This window comes from Hippocampus zosterae, chromosome 14 (assembly GCF_025434085.1).
Source record: "Hippocampus zosterae strain Florida chromosome 14, ASM2543408v3, whole genome shotgun sequence".
Taxonomy (NCBI): domain Eukaryota; kingdom Metazoa; phylum Chordata; class Actinopteri; order Syngnathiformes; family Syngnathidae; genus Hippocampus; species Hippocampus zosterae.
This window is the reverse complement of record NC_067464.1, coordinates 16,797,024-16,814,314: the sequence shown is the minus strand read 5'-3', so window position 1 is coordinate 16,814,314 and position 17,291 is coordinate 16,797,024.

Here is a 17,291-nt window from a genome sequence, read left to right as displayed (position 1 = left end):
GGTTTTTGTTGGGTTTTGGTATTGGGATTATTTTTGCAGTCTTCCATATTGCGGGGATGGTGTTGGTGTTGAGTGATGTGTTGTAAGTGTGTGTGAGTAGTGTTATTGCTTTGGGGCCTAGGTGTTTCAGATGTCTGATGTTTATGTTGTCTGGGCCTGTGGAGTTGTTGCTTTTGGAGCGTTGTAGTGCTTGTTTGACTTGTTGTTCTGTGATGGTTATGGGCGTGGTGTTGAGTTTTCGTATTTTGCGTTGTAGTTGTCTGTATGTTCTGTTGGTTTTGTGTTGTATTATGTTGGTGAATTGTTTGTTGAATGCTCGTGCTTTCTGTTTGTTGGATATTGCCGTGTGTTGTCCGAACTGTATTGTGGTGTTTTCTGGTGCTTTTTGTTCTTTGTTAGATAGTCTTGTTACTGTGTTCCAGAGTATGTATTGTTTGTGTCTGTGGTTCCATGCATCCGTTAAGTGTTCTTTCCATAGCTCTTGTTTGTGTTTTTGGATTTGTTTGTCTATTTCTTTGTTTAGGTCTGTGATGCGTGGGTCTTGGTGGTTTTGTTGTCTGATGTCGTTTCTTTGGCTGATGAGTGTTCTGATGTGTTGTGGTAGGAGAAGTGATTTGCTTTTTATTTTTCCGTGGGGTATGTGGTGTTTGTCTGCTGTAAGTATGAGGTTTGTGAGCATGGTGTTGGCTGTGTGGATGTTGTCAGGTATGGTTAAGTTCTCCAGTGCTGATTCTATTTCAGAGGTGTATCCTTCCCAGTCTGCTTTCCTGTAATTTGTGTAAGTTTGAAGGTGTTGTTGTAGGCGGAAAGGAGCACGCGTGTTGTGTGTGATTTTGATAGGAAGGTGGTCTGAACTGAGTGCGTGTATTGTGGTCCATGTTGTTCTGTTTGTGATGCTGTTGCTGGCTGTTGTGATGTCCGGTGATGTTGGTTGTTGGTTGATGTTTGTAGGTTTTCTGGTAGGTGTGTTTGCGTTTAGAGTGATTTGTTGGGAGTTCTGTAGTATGTCTGCAATGAGGGTGCCTCTGTGGTCGTCGTAGGGAGAGTGCCATTGTGTTGAGTGAGCGTTGATGTCTGCGGTTAGAATGGTGTTGTTCAGCGAGTTTATGTATTGGAAGGTGTTGGTGATGTCTGTGTCTTCTGTGGCGTGGTCTGGTCGGGTGGTATCTCTGGGGGGTATATACATGTTGCATATGTGTAGTCTTTTGTGGTTGGTTATGTGAATCTTTACGGTTTGAATTTCTGTAGTGTTGGTGTTAATGTTGTTGGGGATGTTCATGGGAGTGAATGTGTATCTACTGTATATCTATAAAAAAAATCCTCGTCTCACCCCTCAGGTGGTGTCCATCCCTCATTCAGCTGGGGTCCTCTACCAGAGGCCAGGAAGCTTGAGGGTTCTGCGCAGTATCCTTGCCATTCCCAGCACTGCACATTTCTGGACTGAGATGTCCGATGTTGTTCCCGGGATCTGTTGCAACCACTCATCATCTAGTTTGGGAGTCACTGCCCCGAGTGCTCCGACCACCACAGGCACGACTGTCCCCTTTACCTTCCAGGCTCTCTCCAGCTCCTCTCTGAGCCCTTGGGATTTCTCGAGTTTCTCGTGTTCCTTCTTTCTGATGTTTCCAGCACTTGGGACCGCTACATCCACTACAACGGCTTTCCTCTGCCCTTTATCTATCATCAGGATATCTGGTTGGTTCGCCATTACCATCTTGTCAGTCTGGATCTGGAAGTCCCATAGGATCTTCGCTCTGTCATTCTCCACCACCTTCGGAGGTGTTTCCCATTTTGACCTTGGGGTTTCCAGTCCGTACTCCGCACAGATGTTTCGGTAGACTATGCCAGCCACCTGGTTATGGCGTTCCATATAGGCTTTCCCTGCCAGCACCTTACACCCTGCAGTTATGTGTTAGATCGTCTCAGGTGCCTCTTTGCACAACCTACACCTTGGGTCTTGTCTGGTGTGGTATATCTGGGCCTCAATGGCTCTAGTGCTCAGGGCCTGCTCCTGAGCAGCCAGGATGAGTGCCTCTGTACTGTCCTTCAGGCCAGCCCTCTCTAGCCACTGATGGGAATTCTTGAGATCGGCCACTTCAGTTATGGTCCGGTGGTACATCCCGTGTAGGGGCTTGTCCTCCGATGATGGTCCCTCTTCCAGCGCCTCATCCTCTGTTGCCCATTGTCTGAGACATTCTCTGAGTACGTCATCCGTTGGAGCCTTCTCCTTGATGTATTCATGGAGCTTGGATGTTTCATCCTGGACAGTGGCTCTCACACTCACTAGTCCCCAGCCGCTTTCCTTGTTGCCAGTTCAAGGTTGCCATTGGCTTGTGGTACACCGAGGTACTTGTAGCTGTCCTCAATGTCTGCTATTGTTCCTTCGGGGAGTGAGACCCCTTCAGTCCGGACTACCGTTCCTCTCTTAGTCACCATCCGACTATCACATCCCGATGTCGCTGCTGTAGATCCTGGTTGTGTGGATCAGGGAGTCTATGTCCCTTTCACTCTTAGCATACAGCTTTATGTCATCCATGTAGAGGAGGTGACTGATCGTAGCTTCATTTCTGAGGCTGTATCCATAGCCTGTCTTGGTGATTACTTGGCTTAGGGAGTTCAGTCCTATGCAGAACAGCAATGGGGAGAGTGCATCACCTTGGTATATGCCACATTTGATGGACACTTGGGTAAGTGGCTTGCCATTGGCTTCAAGTGTGGTTTTCCACATCCTCATCAAGTTCGCAACGAAGGCTCTTAGGGTCCTGTTCACCTTATACACATCCAAGCATTCAGTGATCCATGTATGTGGCATCGAGTCATAGGCTTTCTTTTAATCAATCCAAGCTGTGCACAGGTTGGTACATCGGGACCTGCAGTCTTGTGCGACTGTTCTGTCAACCAGGAGCTGATGTTTGGCTCCCCTGGTATCTCTACCAATGCCCTTCCGTGCTTCGCTCATGTATTGATCCATGTGTGCACTTATCTTAGCCGCAACATGAGCTTCCAAAATTGTGGAGGGACAGGTTATTGGCCGATAGTTGGATGCGACTGCACCCTTTGAGGGATCTTTCATGATAAGGATCGTTCGCCCTTCGGTTAGCCATCCTGGGTGAGTCCCATCCCTAGGCAGCTGGTTCATTTGTGCTGCTGGGCGCTCATGGAGTGCTGTGAGTCTCTTTAGCCAGTAAGTGTGGACCATGTCCGGGCCTGGTGCTGTCCAGTTCTTCATATTTGAGACTATTTCCTTTATGTCTGCCACTGTTATGGTAATTGGGTTCTGTTCAGGGAGGTGTCTGTGCTCCTCTCTTTGGGTGACCAGCCATTGTGCACTGCTGTTATGTGCAACCTCCTTCTCCCATCTGCCTCTCCAGTACCTTTCAGTTTCCAGTCTTGGTGGATCAGCTCTGTTGTTCGGACCCTGCCACTGAGCGTACACTTTCGCAGGTTGTGTTGCAAACAGCCTGTTTATTCGTCTGGCCTCATTCTCTTTCGTGTACCGCTTTAGGCGGCTGGACAAGGCTTGGAGCCTTTGTTTCGAGTGCTTCATATATGGTCATCTGGATGTACCTCTCAGGATCGGCCTTTTCATCACACCTCTCTGGACCTCAGTCAATTGACTCACATCTTTCCGAGCCGCCTTGATCTTAGCCTCCAACCGTCTTTTCCATGGTCGGTAATGTATCTCATGGCTTCCATGGTTGCTCTTATAGCCAAGCATCTCAAGGATCACTGATGCTGAAGCGTATATCAGTTCATTTCCGTGATCGTTACGGTAAGGATCGCCCTCAGTGCTGAATTCACACTTTCCAAGAGACTTTCAGGTGGTACTTCACATAGCCGTTGTAATCGGATTCTAGGTTTCCCAGCTTTCATTCTTGCCATGATCTTAGCTTTCAGGTCAGTTGCTGCCTCGCTCAGCATTTCATTCATTGGGGCTGGCCTCCCAATCTCATCATCTGCATTCACTCTGGTATGAACTCCTCCTCTGATCTGGCAGCCTGGGGCCCCTCACCATGGAACCTGCGTTGTACCTCATCAATCTCAAGTTGTGACAGCAGTTGCCGTTTGTGGATGTTGGAACACTGAGTTACGAGTTGTTTCGTGGCCACCCGTGACTGTGGGTTTCGAAGTAACCATTTAGCCCACATTCTCTCCATGTAACCTCTCTGACTAGGCTTGCTTGAGTAGTAGCATTCCAACAGAGCCATGTTATTGCATCTTGCCCATCTCTGCTCCATTTTTCATCAAGGTGCTCTGGTTCCCCAGCACCTGACGCAGACCTTGTTTGGCCGGGCGACGTCTGAGCTGGCATGTCATTCATTTTATTGTCTCTCATCATTGTATGAGGTACGCATTAGCGTGAAGGCTCTTGCCCAAGGACCCACACTGGATGGTGTTATGTGCTCATTTTTTGCCCCAAGTGGGGAGCGGAGGGACGGGCGCTGGGGGGGGGGACCATCGTGGTGGGGCGGGCCCCTACGCGGGATGTGCCACCGGACCGTGGCTGAGGTGGCTGATCTCAAGAAGTCCTATCGGTGGCTGGAGGGGACTGGCCTGGGGGACAGCGCAGGGGCGCTCATCCTGGCTGCTCAGGAGCGGGCCTTGGGCGCCGGAGCCGTCGAGGCCCGGATGTGCCGCGCCGGACAGGACCCGGGGTGTGGGTTGTGCGGGGAGGCGCCTGGGACGATCCGGCACGTGGCTGCGGGGTGTGGGATGCTGGCAGGGGGGGCCTGCGTGGAGCGCCATGGCCAGGTGGCTGGCGTGGTCTGCCGAGGCATCTGTGCGGAGTGTGGACTGGGGGCCCCGGGGTCGGAGTGGGGGGCACCTCCGAGGGTGGTGGAGGGTGGCGGAGCGGGGATCCTGTGGGACTTCCGGATCCAGACTGGCGGGATGGTGGTGGCGAGCCAGCCAGATGTCGTGGTCGTGGATGGGGGGCGGAGGAGGGCCGTTGTGGTGGATGTGGTGGTCCCAGGTGGTGGAGGCATCGGGAGGGGGGAGCATGGGGGGCTCGGGGGGTACCAGGGGCTCGGGGAGGGGCTGGGGAGGGCCTGGGGGGTGGGGGTGGCGGTCGTGCCTGTGGTGGTCGGGGCGCTCGGGGCAGTGACCCCCGGACTGGATGGGTGGTTGCGACAGATCCCGGGACCAGCGTCGGACATCTCGGTCCGGAGGTGTGCGGTGCTGGGAGCGGCGGGGGTACTGCGCGGGGCCCTCGGGCTTCCTGGCCTCTGGTGGAGGACCCGAGCTGAATGAGGGACGGACACCACCCGAGGACACCTCCTATTGGCTCCATGATAAGAGCTCCACCCAGCAAAGAATTAACCCTTTAAAACCTGATTCTGAGCTTTCACAATTATTTACCGCCATTTGCGTAATATCTACAGTATACAGAAGGAATCAAGCAATTTTTACCAATGTATCTGTAGGTGATGTTTATTTATTATGTACACAGAGATAAAGAGTAATGGCACAGCTCTGCAGTATCTTTCCACTTTTATATATGTATGCTATACTAAATAAAATGAATAGGGCACCATATAATGCAACAGTTATGCAACTCCCTAAATAATGATGTGAATTTTCAGTTGTTGCTAAATCAGTTAGGATGTTATAATTTGTGGTGTAGATGCGAATTTAGGAGAGCAGGACAATATATCGCATTGCAATTGGAGCAGCAGCTTGGTTGATGATGTCCCCAAACCGGCTCATCTATTATATTTGTCGTGCAATACAATGAAAATGAGCACAATTGCAAAACATAGGCTTCTTATATTTTAAAATAAAATAATCACATGTTTACCGTTCTGGGGTTTCTACAATCATGAATGGAGGCATTATTTACAGCAGGTTGATGTGTTTGTTGTTGTTGTCGACCCCACCCGTGCCCCGACATTGGGGGACCGGGCCCTCACTCCGTCTCCCGGATCCCCAGACCCCCCTCCGCCGCCCAGCGGGCGAGCAGGGCCGCCACTCCGCTTGGGTTTCGCCAGAGGTCCTCCGGAGTCAGTGTGGTGGGTATGTTTGTGCAGGTGAACAGGTGTTGTGTGTCGTGCACTTGCGTGCCGCATAGCGCACAGAGTGGTGTTGGGTGTGTGTCCGGCGTAATGTTGTGTAGGTAGGAGTGGAGGGCTGGTGATTTGTTGGTTCGGAGTTGTGCTAGGAGTTGTCTGGTTCTGTGTGGTAGGTCTTGCTCTGATGGATCTATTTCTGGTGCTGGTGCATGTATTACTTTGTTGTGTTGTCTGGTGTCCAAGTGTGTTTGTACAAAGTGGGTGTGTATGTCTTTCATGTTCTGTTTTATGGTGTCGTTGTTGGTGTCCTGTGGTGCTGTGTCTTTGTTGTGTGTGTAGTTGTTGTTGTGGAAGATTGTTTGTTTCTTTTGTCTGGGTGGTGGTGGTTGTTGAGTGAGTGGGTGTAGTGGGTGGGTTGGGTGTTGGGCTTTTTGTCTGATTTGCGATGCGTGTAGTTTTAGATGGGTGTTCAGTGGGAGAGTTTTTGTTTCCTCATGCAAGTGTTGTATGTTTGTGTCTTGTGTGCATCCTGGTGCTATTCTGAGTGCGGTGTTCTGTGTGGTCTGGAGTTTTGTCTTGTTTGTGTCCGATAGTGTTGGTGACCATATAGTGTTTGCGTATTCGAGGCGTGTGAGTGTGGTTGCTTTGTATGTGGTGAGTATAGTTTCTTTGGATTTTCCCCAGTGAGTGGTTGTTAAGGCTTTAAGTATTTTGTTTGATTGCTTGGCGCGGGTTAGAGTGTGTTGTGTGTGTTTTGAGAAGGTGAGTTTGGGGTCCCATGTTAATCCCAGTATTTTGCGTTCGCGGACTGTGGGTAGGGTGGTGTTATCTATTTGTAAAGTGAGTCTGTTGCTGTATTCTGCCGGATCCGGTGTGAACAGAGTGGTGGTGGTTTTGTCTGCGTTGAGTGTGAGTTGGTTCTGTTTTGTCCAGTTGTATATGTCGTGGAGATATTTTTGTACTTGTTGTTGTGCCTGTTGTGGTTTGACATGTGTGGATAGAATGGTGATGTCGTCTGCATATGTAACTGTGTGTACATTTGGAGGTGGTTGTGGTAAGTCTGCCATGTATATGTTGAATAGTGTTGGTGAAAGTACTCCCCCCTGTGGTACCCCTGTTTTCGTGTTTCTATGTTCTGATGTTTCCCCCTGGTATTGAGTGTATTGTCTGCGTCCCCTTATGTAGTTGAAGATGTATTTGATGATGATGTTTGGGGTGTTAGTGTTGTTGAGTTTGTTTGTGAGTGTGTGTAGGTTTACCGTGTCAAAGGCTTTGGACATGTCTAGGGCGATGGCAACTGTTCGTTGTGGTGGTTTTTGTTGATTGAAACCTGTGGCTATGATGTTGTGTATGTGGTGTAGTGCTGTGGTTGTGGAGTGTTGTTTTCGGAAGCCGTGTTGGTGAGAGGGTAGTTGAGTGTTGTTGGTAATGAAGGGTAGTATTACCTTTTCCATTGTTTTGGCTATTGGGCTGAGTAGTGCTATTGGTCTGTAGGATGGGCCGAGTGCGTGGTTTTTGTTGGGTTTTGGTATTGGGATTATTTTTGCAGTCTTCCATATTGCGGGGATGGTGTTGGTGTTGAGTGATGTGTTGTAAGTGTGTGTGAGTAGTGTTATTGCTTTGGGGCCTAGGTGTTTCAGATGTCTGATGTTTATGTTGTCTGGGCCTGTGGAGTTGTTGCTTTTGGAGCGTTGTAGTGCTTGTTTGACTTGTTGTTCTGTGATGGTTATGGGCGTGGTGTTGAGTTTTCGTATTTTGCGTTGTAGTTGTCTGTATGTTCTGTTGGTTTTGTGTTGTATTATGTTGGTGAATTGTTTGTTGAATGCTCGTGCTTTCTGTTTGTTGGATATTGCCGTGTGTTGTTTGAACTGTATTGTGGTGTTTTCTGGTGCTTTTTGTTCTTTGTTAGATAGTCTTGTTACTGTGTTCCAGAGTATGTATTGTTTGTGTCTGTGGTTCCATGCATCCGTTAAGTGTTCTTTCCATAGCTCTTGTTTGTGTTTTTGGATTTGTTTGTCTATTTCTTTGTTTAGGTCTGTGATGCGTGGGTCTTGGTGGTTTTGTTGTCTGATGTCGTTTCTTTGGCTGATGAGTGTTCTGATGTGTTGTGGTAGGAGAAGTGATTTGCTTTTTATTTTTCCGTGGGGTATGTGGTGTTTGTCTGCTGTAAGTATGAGGTTTGTGAGCATGGTGTTGGCTGTGTGGATGTTGTCAGGTATGGTTAAGTTCTCCAGTGCTGATTCTATTTCAGAGGTGTATCCTTCCCAGTCTGCTTTCCTGTAATTTGTGTAAGTTTGAAGGTGTTGTTGTAGGCGGAAAGGAGCACGCGTGTTGTGTGTGATTTTGATAGGAAGGTGGTCTGAACTGAGTGCGTGTATTGTGGTCCATGTTGTTCTGTTTGTGATGCTGTTGCTGGCTGTTGTGATGTCCGGTGATGTTGGTTGTTGGTTGATGTTTGTAGGTTTTCTGGTAGGTGTGTTTGCATTTAGAGTGATTTGTTGGGAGTTCTGTAGTATGTCTGCAATGAGGGTGCCTCTGTGGTCGTCGTAGGGAGAGTGCCATTGTGTTGAGTGAGCGTTGATGTCTGCGGTTAGAATGGTGTTGTTCAGCGAGTTTATGTATTGGAAGGTGTTGGTGATGTCTGTGTCTTCTGTGGCGTGGTCTGGTCGGGTGGTATCTCTGGGGGGTATATACATGTTGCATATGTGTAGTCTTTTGTGGTTGGTTATGTGAATCTTTACGGTTTGAATTTCTGTAGTGTTGGTGTTAATGTTGTTGGGGATGTTCATGGGAGTGAATGTGACTGATTTGTGAATGTATGTGAGCAGTCCTCCTCCCTTGTGTTCTCTGTCTTTCCTAATGCTGGTGTAGTTGGTGAGACGAGGTGTGTTGTGTTGTTTTTCTAGTTTGGTTTCTTGTATGGTGATGATGTCTGCGTGCTGTTGTGAGGCGAGTTCTTCTAGTTCTGTTTTCTTGTTTTGGATGCCGTTGATGTTTATTTGTAGTATGGTCAGTGTGTGTTTGTTGTTTTTGTTGGTGGGTGTTGTTCTTTGTGGGTTGTTCGGGGGTTGTGGTGTTGGGGTGTTTGTTGTTTGCGTGTGTGTTCTGCATGTCCACGTGTTTGTGTATTGGCGGGTGGTGATGCCGGAGCAATGTCTGTGTATCCAGTGTGGGTGTGTTGAGTTGCATCTGAGTGAGGTTTGTCTGCGTGTGATGATTCTATTGCAGCTATTGCAGGTCCAGGTTTGGGGGGGTGGTCTTGTGTTTGTTGTATCTCTGTTGGAGTTGTCTGTCCGTGTTGCCTTTGAGGGTAGTGTTGGTGAGGCGAGTGTGTTGTTTTGGTCTGTTTGTGCTCTGCTGCCTGTTGGTGTCCTACGAGGTGTTGTTGTTCGTGGTGGTGTTTTGGGATGTAGTCTGCATTTCCATGTTATGTTGTATTGTCTAGTGTTTATGTTTGTGCAATGTTTGTGTACCCAGTGTGGTGTGTGGTGGTTGCATCTGAAGGATGTCTGTCTTCTTGTAATCTGTTGTGTGCAAATGTCGCATGTCCAGGTAGTTTGTTGTGTGTCTGTTTGTTGCGTGCGTGAGAGTGTCTGTGTGGGCCCCGGATTTGTCTCTATGTCCCCCGCCTGGAGCAAAAGGTCCGCCCGCCACCCTGCCAGGTTCAGGGGGCGGTTAGCCGAAAGAAAAAAAACGGCCGTAAGGGCACCCCGTTCGGGGTGCAGGGATTGGTTCCTTGATTTGTTCCCCCGTTCGGGGGGAACCCTCCAACTGCGAGTAAGCCAAGGAGTTTGGAGGTACAGCAGGTTGACAGCAGTGTGATCGAGCAGATTAGATAGAGTAGAATTTGAATGGGGCTTCACTGATTTATTTCATACAATTCATATCTAAAACACAGTTGAAAAATATTTGATTGTTAAAATATTTAAATACAAGAACTATATCAAGAAATTAATAAAACATAGTTTTTTTAGTTAGGAGAAAAGTCTAAAAACATATCACAAATGACAAACGTTGTGCCTCTCCTCCTCCTGTTCTTCAATGAAGCTGATCACCCTCCAGCTCCCGTTAGAAACATCGTGCTGCTGAAGGTGTGCCGGCAGAATGGTTGTGATACAGGAGGTGCTGTGGACTCTCCCAGAAACGAGGACCTAGTTTAGTTGTAGATCCAGTAAAACATAGTGCAAATGTGACATTATTTATAATGCAGTTACAGTCTTGTGAATATTAAAAAATGTACTTCATGTAATGCAGGAAGCGAATATTTCAAACGAACTAAGGCAGCAAACAGTAAGAGCAAAATCGTGTTCCAAACATTAACTCTTTTTTTAAATGTCAATTAGCTTGTGAGTAATAAGACAAAATGTGACTGTCAGACAGAGAACTGTCAGAGCAAACGGCAGATTTTAGAAAGTCCTGCCGAAATAAATCTGCACCCGACTGCGACTGTCAGCGTTGAACTGCCGCCATTGCTGTCAAAGTCAGACACATCTCCAAAATTGTTGGAGCAAATTTTTAAGCAGGCTTCATCTTGATAAATTGACCACGTATTTGACATTTACACCATAACGTTACCGCCTAAAATAATCGTAAACCAAAATTGTGTGTAACAACAAGAGTAATATGTACCCCAAAAGCTTTCAAAGCGTCTGAAAGTTTTCTCCTCCGTTTTTGTTGGGGCTTGGCTCGAAATGCATCATGATTGGCTGCCCGAAGTCCACGTGTCTGTCGGACGTGCTCTCATTGGTCTACAATACCATCACGGATGAATAAATACTCAAAGGGCTTGCCTGGCAAGCCCTTTGAGTATTTATTCCATATTGCCCACTAGTTCACTAGTAAGGTCATTTTGACGCTTACTAGTGAACATGTAAGGCCATAAATGTGCCCACTAGTTCACTAGTAAGATCATTTTGAGGCTTACTAGTTGACATGTAAGCCATAAAACGCCCGCTAGTTCACTAGTAAGATAATTTTGAGGCTTCTAGTGAACATGTAAGCCACAGAACGCCCACTAGTTCACTAGTAAGATCATTTTGACGCTTACTAGTGAACATGTAAGCCACAAAATGGCCACTAGTTTCCTAGTAAGATCATTTTGACACTTATTTATGAACATGTCAGCCACAAAACGCTCACTCGTTCACTAGTAAGATCATTTTGACGCTTACTAGTGAACATGTAAGCCACAAAATGCCCACTAGTTCACTAGTAAGGTCATTTTGACGCTTACTAGTGAACATGTAAGCCACAAAACGCCCACTAGTTCACTAGTAAGATCATTTTGACGCTTACTAGTGAACATGTAAGGCCATAAATGTGCCCACTAGTTCACTAGTAAGTTCATTTTGAGGCTTACTAGTTGACATGTAAGCCACACATCGCCTACTAGTTCACTAGTAAGATCATTTTGAGGCTTACTAGTGAACATGTAAGCCACAAAACGCCCAATAGTTCACTAGTAAGATCATTTTGACGCTTACTAGTGAACATGTAAGCCACAAAACGCTCACTAGTTTACTAGTAAGGTCATTTTGACGCTTACTAGTGAACATGTAAGCCACAAAACGCTCACTAGTTCACTAGTAAGGTCATTTTGACGCTTACTAGTGAACATGTAAGCCGCAAAACGCCCACTAGTTCACTAGTAAGATCATTTTGACGCTTACTAGTGAACATGTAAGGCCATAAATGTGCCCACTAGTTCACTGGTAAGATGATTTTGACGCTTACTAGTGAACATGTAAGGCCATAAATGTGCCCACTTGTAGTGCTAGTGACATTACACTGTACTTGCATTAAATGCAAATAAGGATGATTACGAAAACATGTAACGGTATCCTATTGGCTGTACGTTTCAAAATAGTGTCATCCCACCAGTCAGGGCTCATGATTTTGGAAATTCTGTGCCCACTTAGTTTTTTAAAACAACAATGGCGGACAGTGTCCTGAGACGTATTCGGCGAAGGTGCAGGGCAATAGAGAGTGCCTGTCATCAAGGGTCTGCCGGTGAAAGTGAAGCACGCGCGATAAACATTTCAATTGCTAATTTAAGAAGAGTTAGTGACCAGTTTAGCGCTGATACTATTCAAAGTTTGATTCAAAGTCCAATAGATCTCCGATCTGTCATCATTGCGGGACCCACTCCTAATGGTGGACGTGTTTGTTCCCATGTGGCACATCGTTTGCACACAGGTAAAATGGCTACCATTTTTTGTCATTGGTTTTTCGTATGTATTTTTATTCGAACTACACACGGGTTTTACTGACGACTTGCTGTGACTTACCTTCTATCACCCTGTCAAACGTCGTTTTATACCAGTGGTTTTCCTGCAAATCAGTAGACTATTAAGTAACGCGATGGCTGTACACTTTTAAGCAATAACTAGTGATCTTTTAGTTATTTAATTATAAGTTTGAATTATTTTTTTCTTGAGTAAAATGGTTAGAGAAAATAGCTGCTCGTGGTTTTGAAGCTGCATATACTTTTATGTACATCTGTGTCTATATGCCTGTACTGTATACAGTATATAAAAAACACGTAGTGATTCGTTTGCTTGAATTCCTTAATCCTTTTATTTCCATACTTTAGGTAGACGAGGAAGACCAGCACTTGACATTACAAGTGATCAAAATTGAACTGCTCCCCACTCAGGGCTTTACAGTGAGAGCCATCACTGAGATGTTGTGTTGTTCCTCTTCATACCTGCATAAAAAAAATGAAGTTTTTTCAGATTTCAGCCAGAAATAGATTTACTCCCATTCATGATGTTGACCTGGAAGAGCATGTCAGAAGATTGCACAGCCAATTTCCCAGATCAGGCTCGGAAGCAAGTGTTCTGCTACATACTCTTGTCCCTTCATGTATATATCATTATATTCATTGTGAAAGTGTACTTTCTTTATTGTGTTGTTTTATGAACCTGTTGCAGATGATGAGGGCATACCTGCGTGCTGATGGTATTGTAGTACAAAGAAAAAGAGTTCGAGAAATCCTCAACCGTATTGAGCCAGCTGCTGCAGCCCAGAGATGGAGCCAGACTGTGGCTAGAAGAACATACTATGTGCCATTCCCCAATAGTTTATGGCACATAGATGGGCATATGCGTCTCATTCGGTAATAAGGGATCATCTTATATTTGTACTCGTGGGAGCATTAGAAAGCCATATTGTATGGACAGCACAGATTAAATTGAATTTTATCATTTGTATATCCAAGTTACACAAACTCCAAATTGCCTCCATGTAGTCTTAAGTGCACAGCAATACCTTCTCTACCGAGATGATATTTCAAACAAGATATGAAACTTGATTGTTTTCTTGTATTTAATCATTATTCTTTTCATGTTTGTTTTACAGGTGGGTTTTGGGACACATGCCGGCATTGATGGGAATTCCAGGCTAATAACGTACCTTCAACTGGAGCACAGACAACACAGCTTTGACAGTGTTGAAATATTTTGTCCAAGCCACCTGCCTGTATGGGTTACCCTCCAGAGTAAGATCCGACCATGGTGGTGAAAACACTGGTTGCTCTTTTAATGAACCTACTGCAGGGACAAGACACCAAAATTATTTCTAGCTCCAGCCAACACCCCCTCACAATTTACTCACACCTCCCATGGCCTGATTATCCACCAACAGGGGCCCTTTTTGGATTATCATTTTGGCATAGGAACTTTCCTTTCCTATCCTAACCGAGTGAGATGAGCCGGTAGCACCTGGAGCAAAGATCGTCTAAATTTTAATAATGCTTAGGAAAGGTTCTGACCATCCTTTACGAAAGGAAAGGAGATATATTATGCAGCAGGAATATTTAAAGGGGGAGTCTTTTTTTATGTTGTTGTTGTTGTTGTTGTCGACCCCACCCGTGCCCCGACATTGGGGGACCGGGCCCTCACTCCGTCTCCCGGATCCCCAGACCCCCCTCCTCCGCCCAGCGGGCGAGCAGGGCCGCCACTCCGCTTGGGTTTCGCCAGAGGTCCTCCGGAGTCAGTGTGGTGGGTATGTTTGTGCAGGTGAACAGGTGTTGTGTGTCGTGCACTTGCGTGCCGCATAGCGCACAGAGTGGTGTTGGGTGTGTGTCCGGTGTAATGTTGTGTAGGTAGGAGTGGAGGGCTGGTGATTTGTTGGTTCGGAGTTGTGCTAGGAGTTGTCTGGTTCTGTGTGGTAGGTCTTGCTCTGATGGGTCTATTTCTGGTGCTGGTGCATGTATTACTTTGTTGTGTTGTCTGGTGTCCAAGTGTGTTTGTACAAAGTGGGTGTGTATGTCTTTCATGTTCTGTTTTATGGTGTCGTTGTTGGTGTCCTGTGGTGCTGTGTCTTTGTTGTGTGTGTAGTTGTTGTTGTGGAAGATTGTTTGTTTCTTTTGTCTGGGTGGTGGTGGTTGTTGAGTGAGTGGGTGTAGTGGGTGGGTTGGGTGTTGGGCTTTTTGTCTGATTTGCGATGCGTGTAGTTTTAGATGGGTGTTCAGTGGGAGAGTTTTTGTTTCCTCATGCAAGTGTTGTATGTTTGTGTCTTGTGTGCATCCTGTTGCTATTCTGAGTGCGGTGTTCTGTGTGGTCTGGAGTTTTGTCTTGTTTGTGTCCGATAGTGTTGGTGACCATATAGTGTTTGCGTATTCGAGGCGTGTGAGTGTGGTTGCTTTGTATGTGGTGAGTATAGTTTCTTTGGATTTTCCCCAGTGAGTGGTTGTTAAGGCTTTAAGTATTTTGTTTGATTGCTTGGCGCGGGTTAGAGTGTGTTGTGTGTGTTTTGAGAAGGTGAGTTTGGGGTCCCATGTTAATCCCAGTATTTTGCGTTCGCGGACTGTGGGTAGGGTGGTGTTATCTATTTGTAAAGTGAGTCTGTTGCTGTATTCTGCCGGATCCGGTGTGAACAGAGTGGTGGTGGTTTTGTCTGCGTTGAGTGTGAGTTGGTTCTGTTTTGTCCAGTTGTATATGTCATGGAGATATTTTTGTACTTGTTGTTGTGCCTGTTGTGGTTTGACATGTGTGGATAGAATGGTGATGTCGTCTGCATATGTAACTGTGTGTACATTTGGAGGTGGTTGTGGTAAGTCTGCCATGTATATGTTGAATAGTGTTGGTGAAAGTACTCCCCCCTGTGGTACTCCCGTTTTCGTGTTTCTGTGTTCTGATGTTTCCCCCCGGTATTGAGTGTATTGTCTGCGTCCCCTTATGTAGTTGAAGATGTATTTGATGATGATGTTTGGGGTGTTAGTGTTGTTGAGTTTGTTTGTGAGTGTGTGTAGGTTTACCGTGTCAAAGGCTTTGGTCATGTCTTGGGCTATGGCAACTGTTCGTTGTGGTGGTTTTTGTTGATTGAAACCTGTGGCTATGATGTTGTGTATGTGGTGTAGTGCTGTGGTTGTGGAGTGTTGTTTTCGGAAGCCGTGTTGGTGAGAGGGTAGTTGAGTGTTGTTGGTAATGAAGGGTAGTATTACCTTTTCCATTGTTTTGGCTATTGGGCTGAGTAGTGCTATTGGTCTGTAGGATGGGCCGAGTGCGTGGTTTTTGTTGGGTTTTGGTATTGGGATTATTTTTGCAGTCTTCCATATTGCGGGGATGGTGTTGGTGTTGAGTGATGTGTTGTAAGTGTGTGTGAGTAGTGTTATTGCTTTGGGGCCTAGGTGTTTCAGATGTCTGATGTTTATGTTGTCTGGGCCTGTGGAGTTGTTGCTTTTGGAGCGTTGTAGTGCTTGTTTGACTTGTTGTTCTGTGATGGTTATGGGCGTGGTGTTGAGTTTTCGTATTTTGCGTTGTAGTTGTCTGTATGTTCTGTTGGTTTTGTGTTGTATTATGTTGGTGAATTGTTTGTTGAATGCTCGTGCTTTCTGTTTGTTGGATATTGCCGTGTGTTGTCCGAACTGTATTGTGGTGTTTTCTGGTGCTTTTTGTTCTTTGTTAGATAGTCTTGTTACTGTGTTCCAGAGTATGTATTGTTTGTGTCTGTGGTTCCATGCATCCGTTAAGTGTTCTTTCCATAGCTCTTGTTTGTGTTTTTGGATTTGTTTGTCTATTTCTTTGTTTAGGTCTGTGATGCGTGGGTCTTGGTGGTTTTGTTGTCTGATGTCGTTTCTTTGGCTGATGAGTGTTCTGATGTGTTGTGGTAGGAGAAGTGATTTGCTTTTTATTTTTCCGTGGGGTATGTGGTGTTTGTCTGCTGTAAGTATGAGGTTTGTGAGCATGGTGTTGGCTGTGTGGATGTTGTCAGGTATGGTTAAGTTCTCCAGTGCTGATTCTATTTCCGAGGTGTATCCTTCCCAGTCTGCTTTCCTGTAATTTGTGTAAGTTTGAAGGTGTTGTTGTAGGCGGAAAGGAGCACGCGTGTTGTGTGTGATTTTGATAGGAAGGTGGTCTGAACTGAGTGCGTGTATTGTGGTCCATGTTGTTCTGTTTGTGATGCTGTTGCTGGCTGTTGTGATGTCCGGTGATGTTGGTTGTTGGTTGATGTTTGTAGGTTTTCTGGTAGGTGTGTTTGCGTTTAGAGTGATTTGTTGGGAGTTCTGTAGTATGTCTGCAATGAGGGTGCCTCTGTGGTCGTCGTAGGGAGAGTGCCATTGTGTTGAGTGAGCGTTGATGTCTGCGGTTAGAATGGTGTTGTTCAGCGAGTTTATGTATTGGAAGGTGTTGGTGATGTCTGTGTCTTCTGTGGCGTGGTCTGGTCGGGTGGTATCTCTGGGGGGTATATACATGTTGCATACGTGTAGTCTTTTGTGGTTGGTTATGTGAATCTTTACGGTTTGAATTTCTGTAGTGTTGGTGTTAATGTTGTTGGGGATGTTCATGGGATTGAATGTGACTGATTTGTGAATGTATGTGAGCAGTCCTCCTCCTCCCTTGTGTTCTCTGTCTTTCCTAATGCTGGTGTAGTTGGTGAGACGAGGTGTGTTGTGTTGTTTTTCTAGTTTGGTTTCTTGTATGGTGATGATGTCTGCGTGCTGTTGTGAGGCGAGTTCTTCTAGTTCTGTTTTCTTGTTTTGGATGCCGTTGATGTTTATTTGTAGTATGGTCAGTGTCTGTTTGTTGTTTTTGTTGGTGGGTGTTGTTCTTTGTGGGTTGTTCGGGGGTTGTGGTGTTGGGGTGTTTGTTGTTTGCGTGTGTGTTCTGCATGTCCACGTGTTTGTGTATTGGCGGGTGGTGATGCCGGAGCAATGTCTGTGTATCCAGTGTGGGTGTGTTGAGTTGCATCTGAGTGAGGTTTGTCTGCGTGTGATGATTCTATTGCAGCTATTGCAGGTCCAGGTTTGGGGGGGTGGTCTTGTGTTTGTTGTATCTCTGT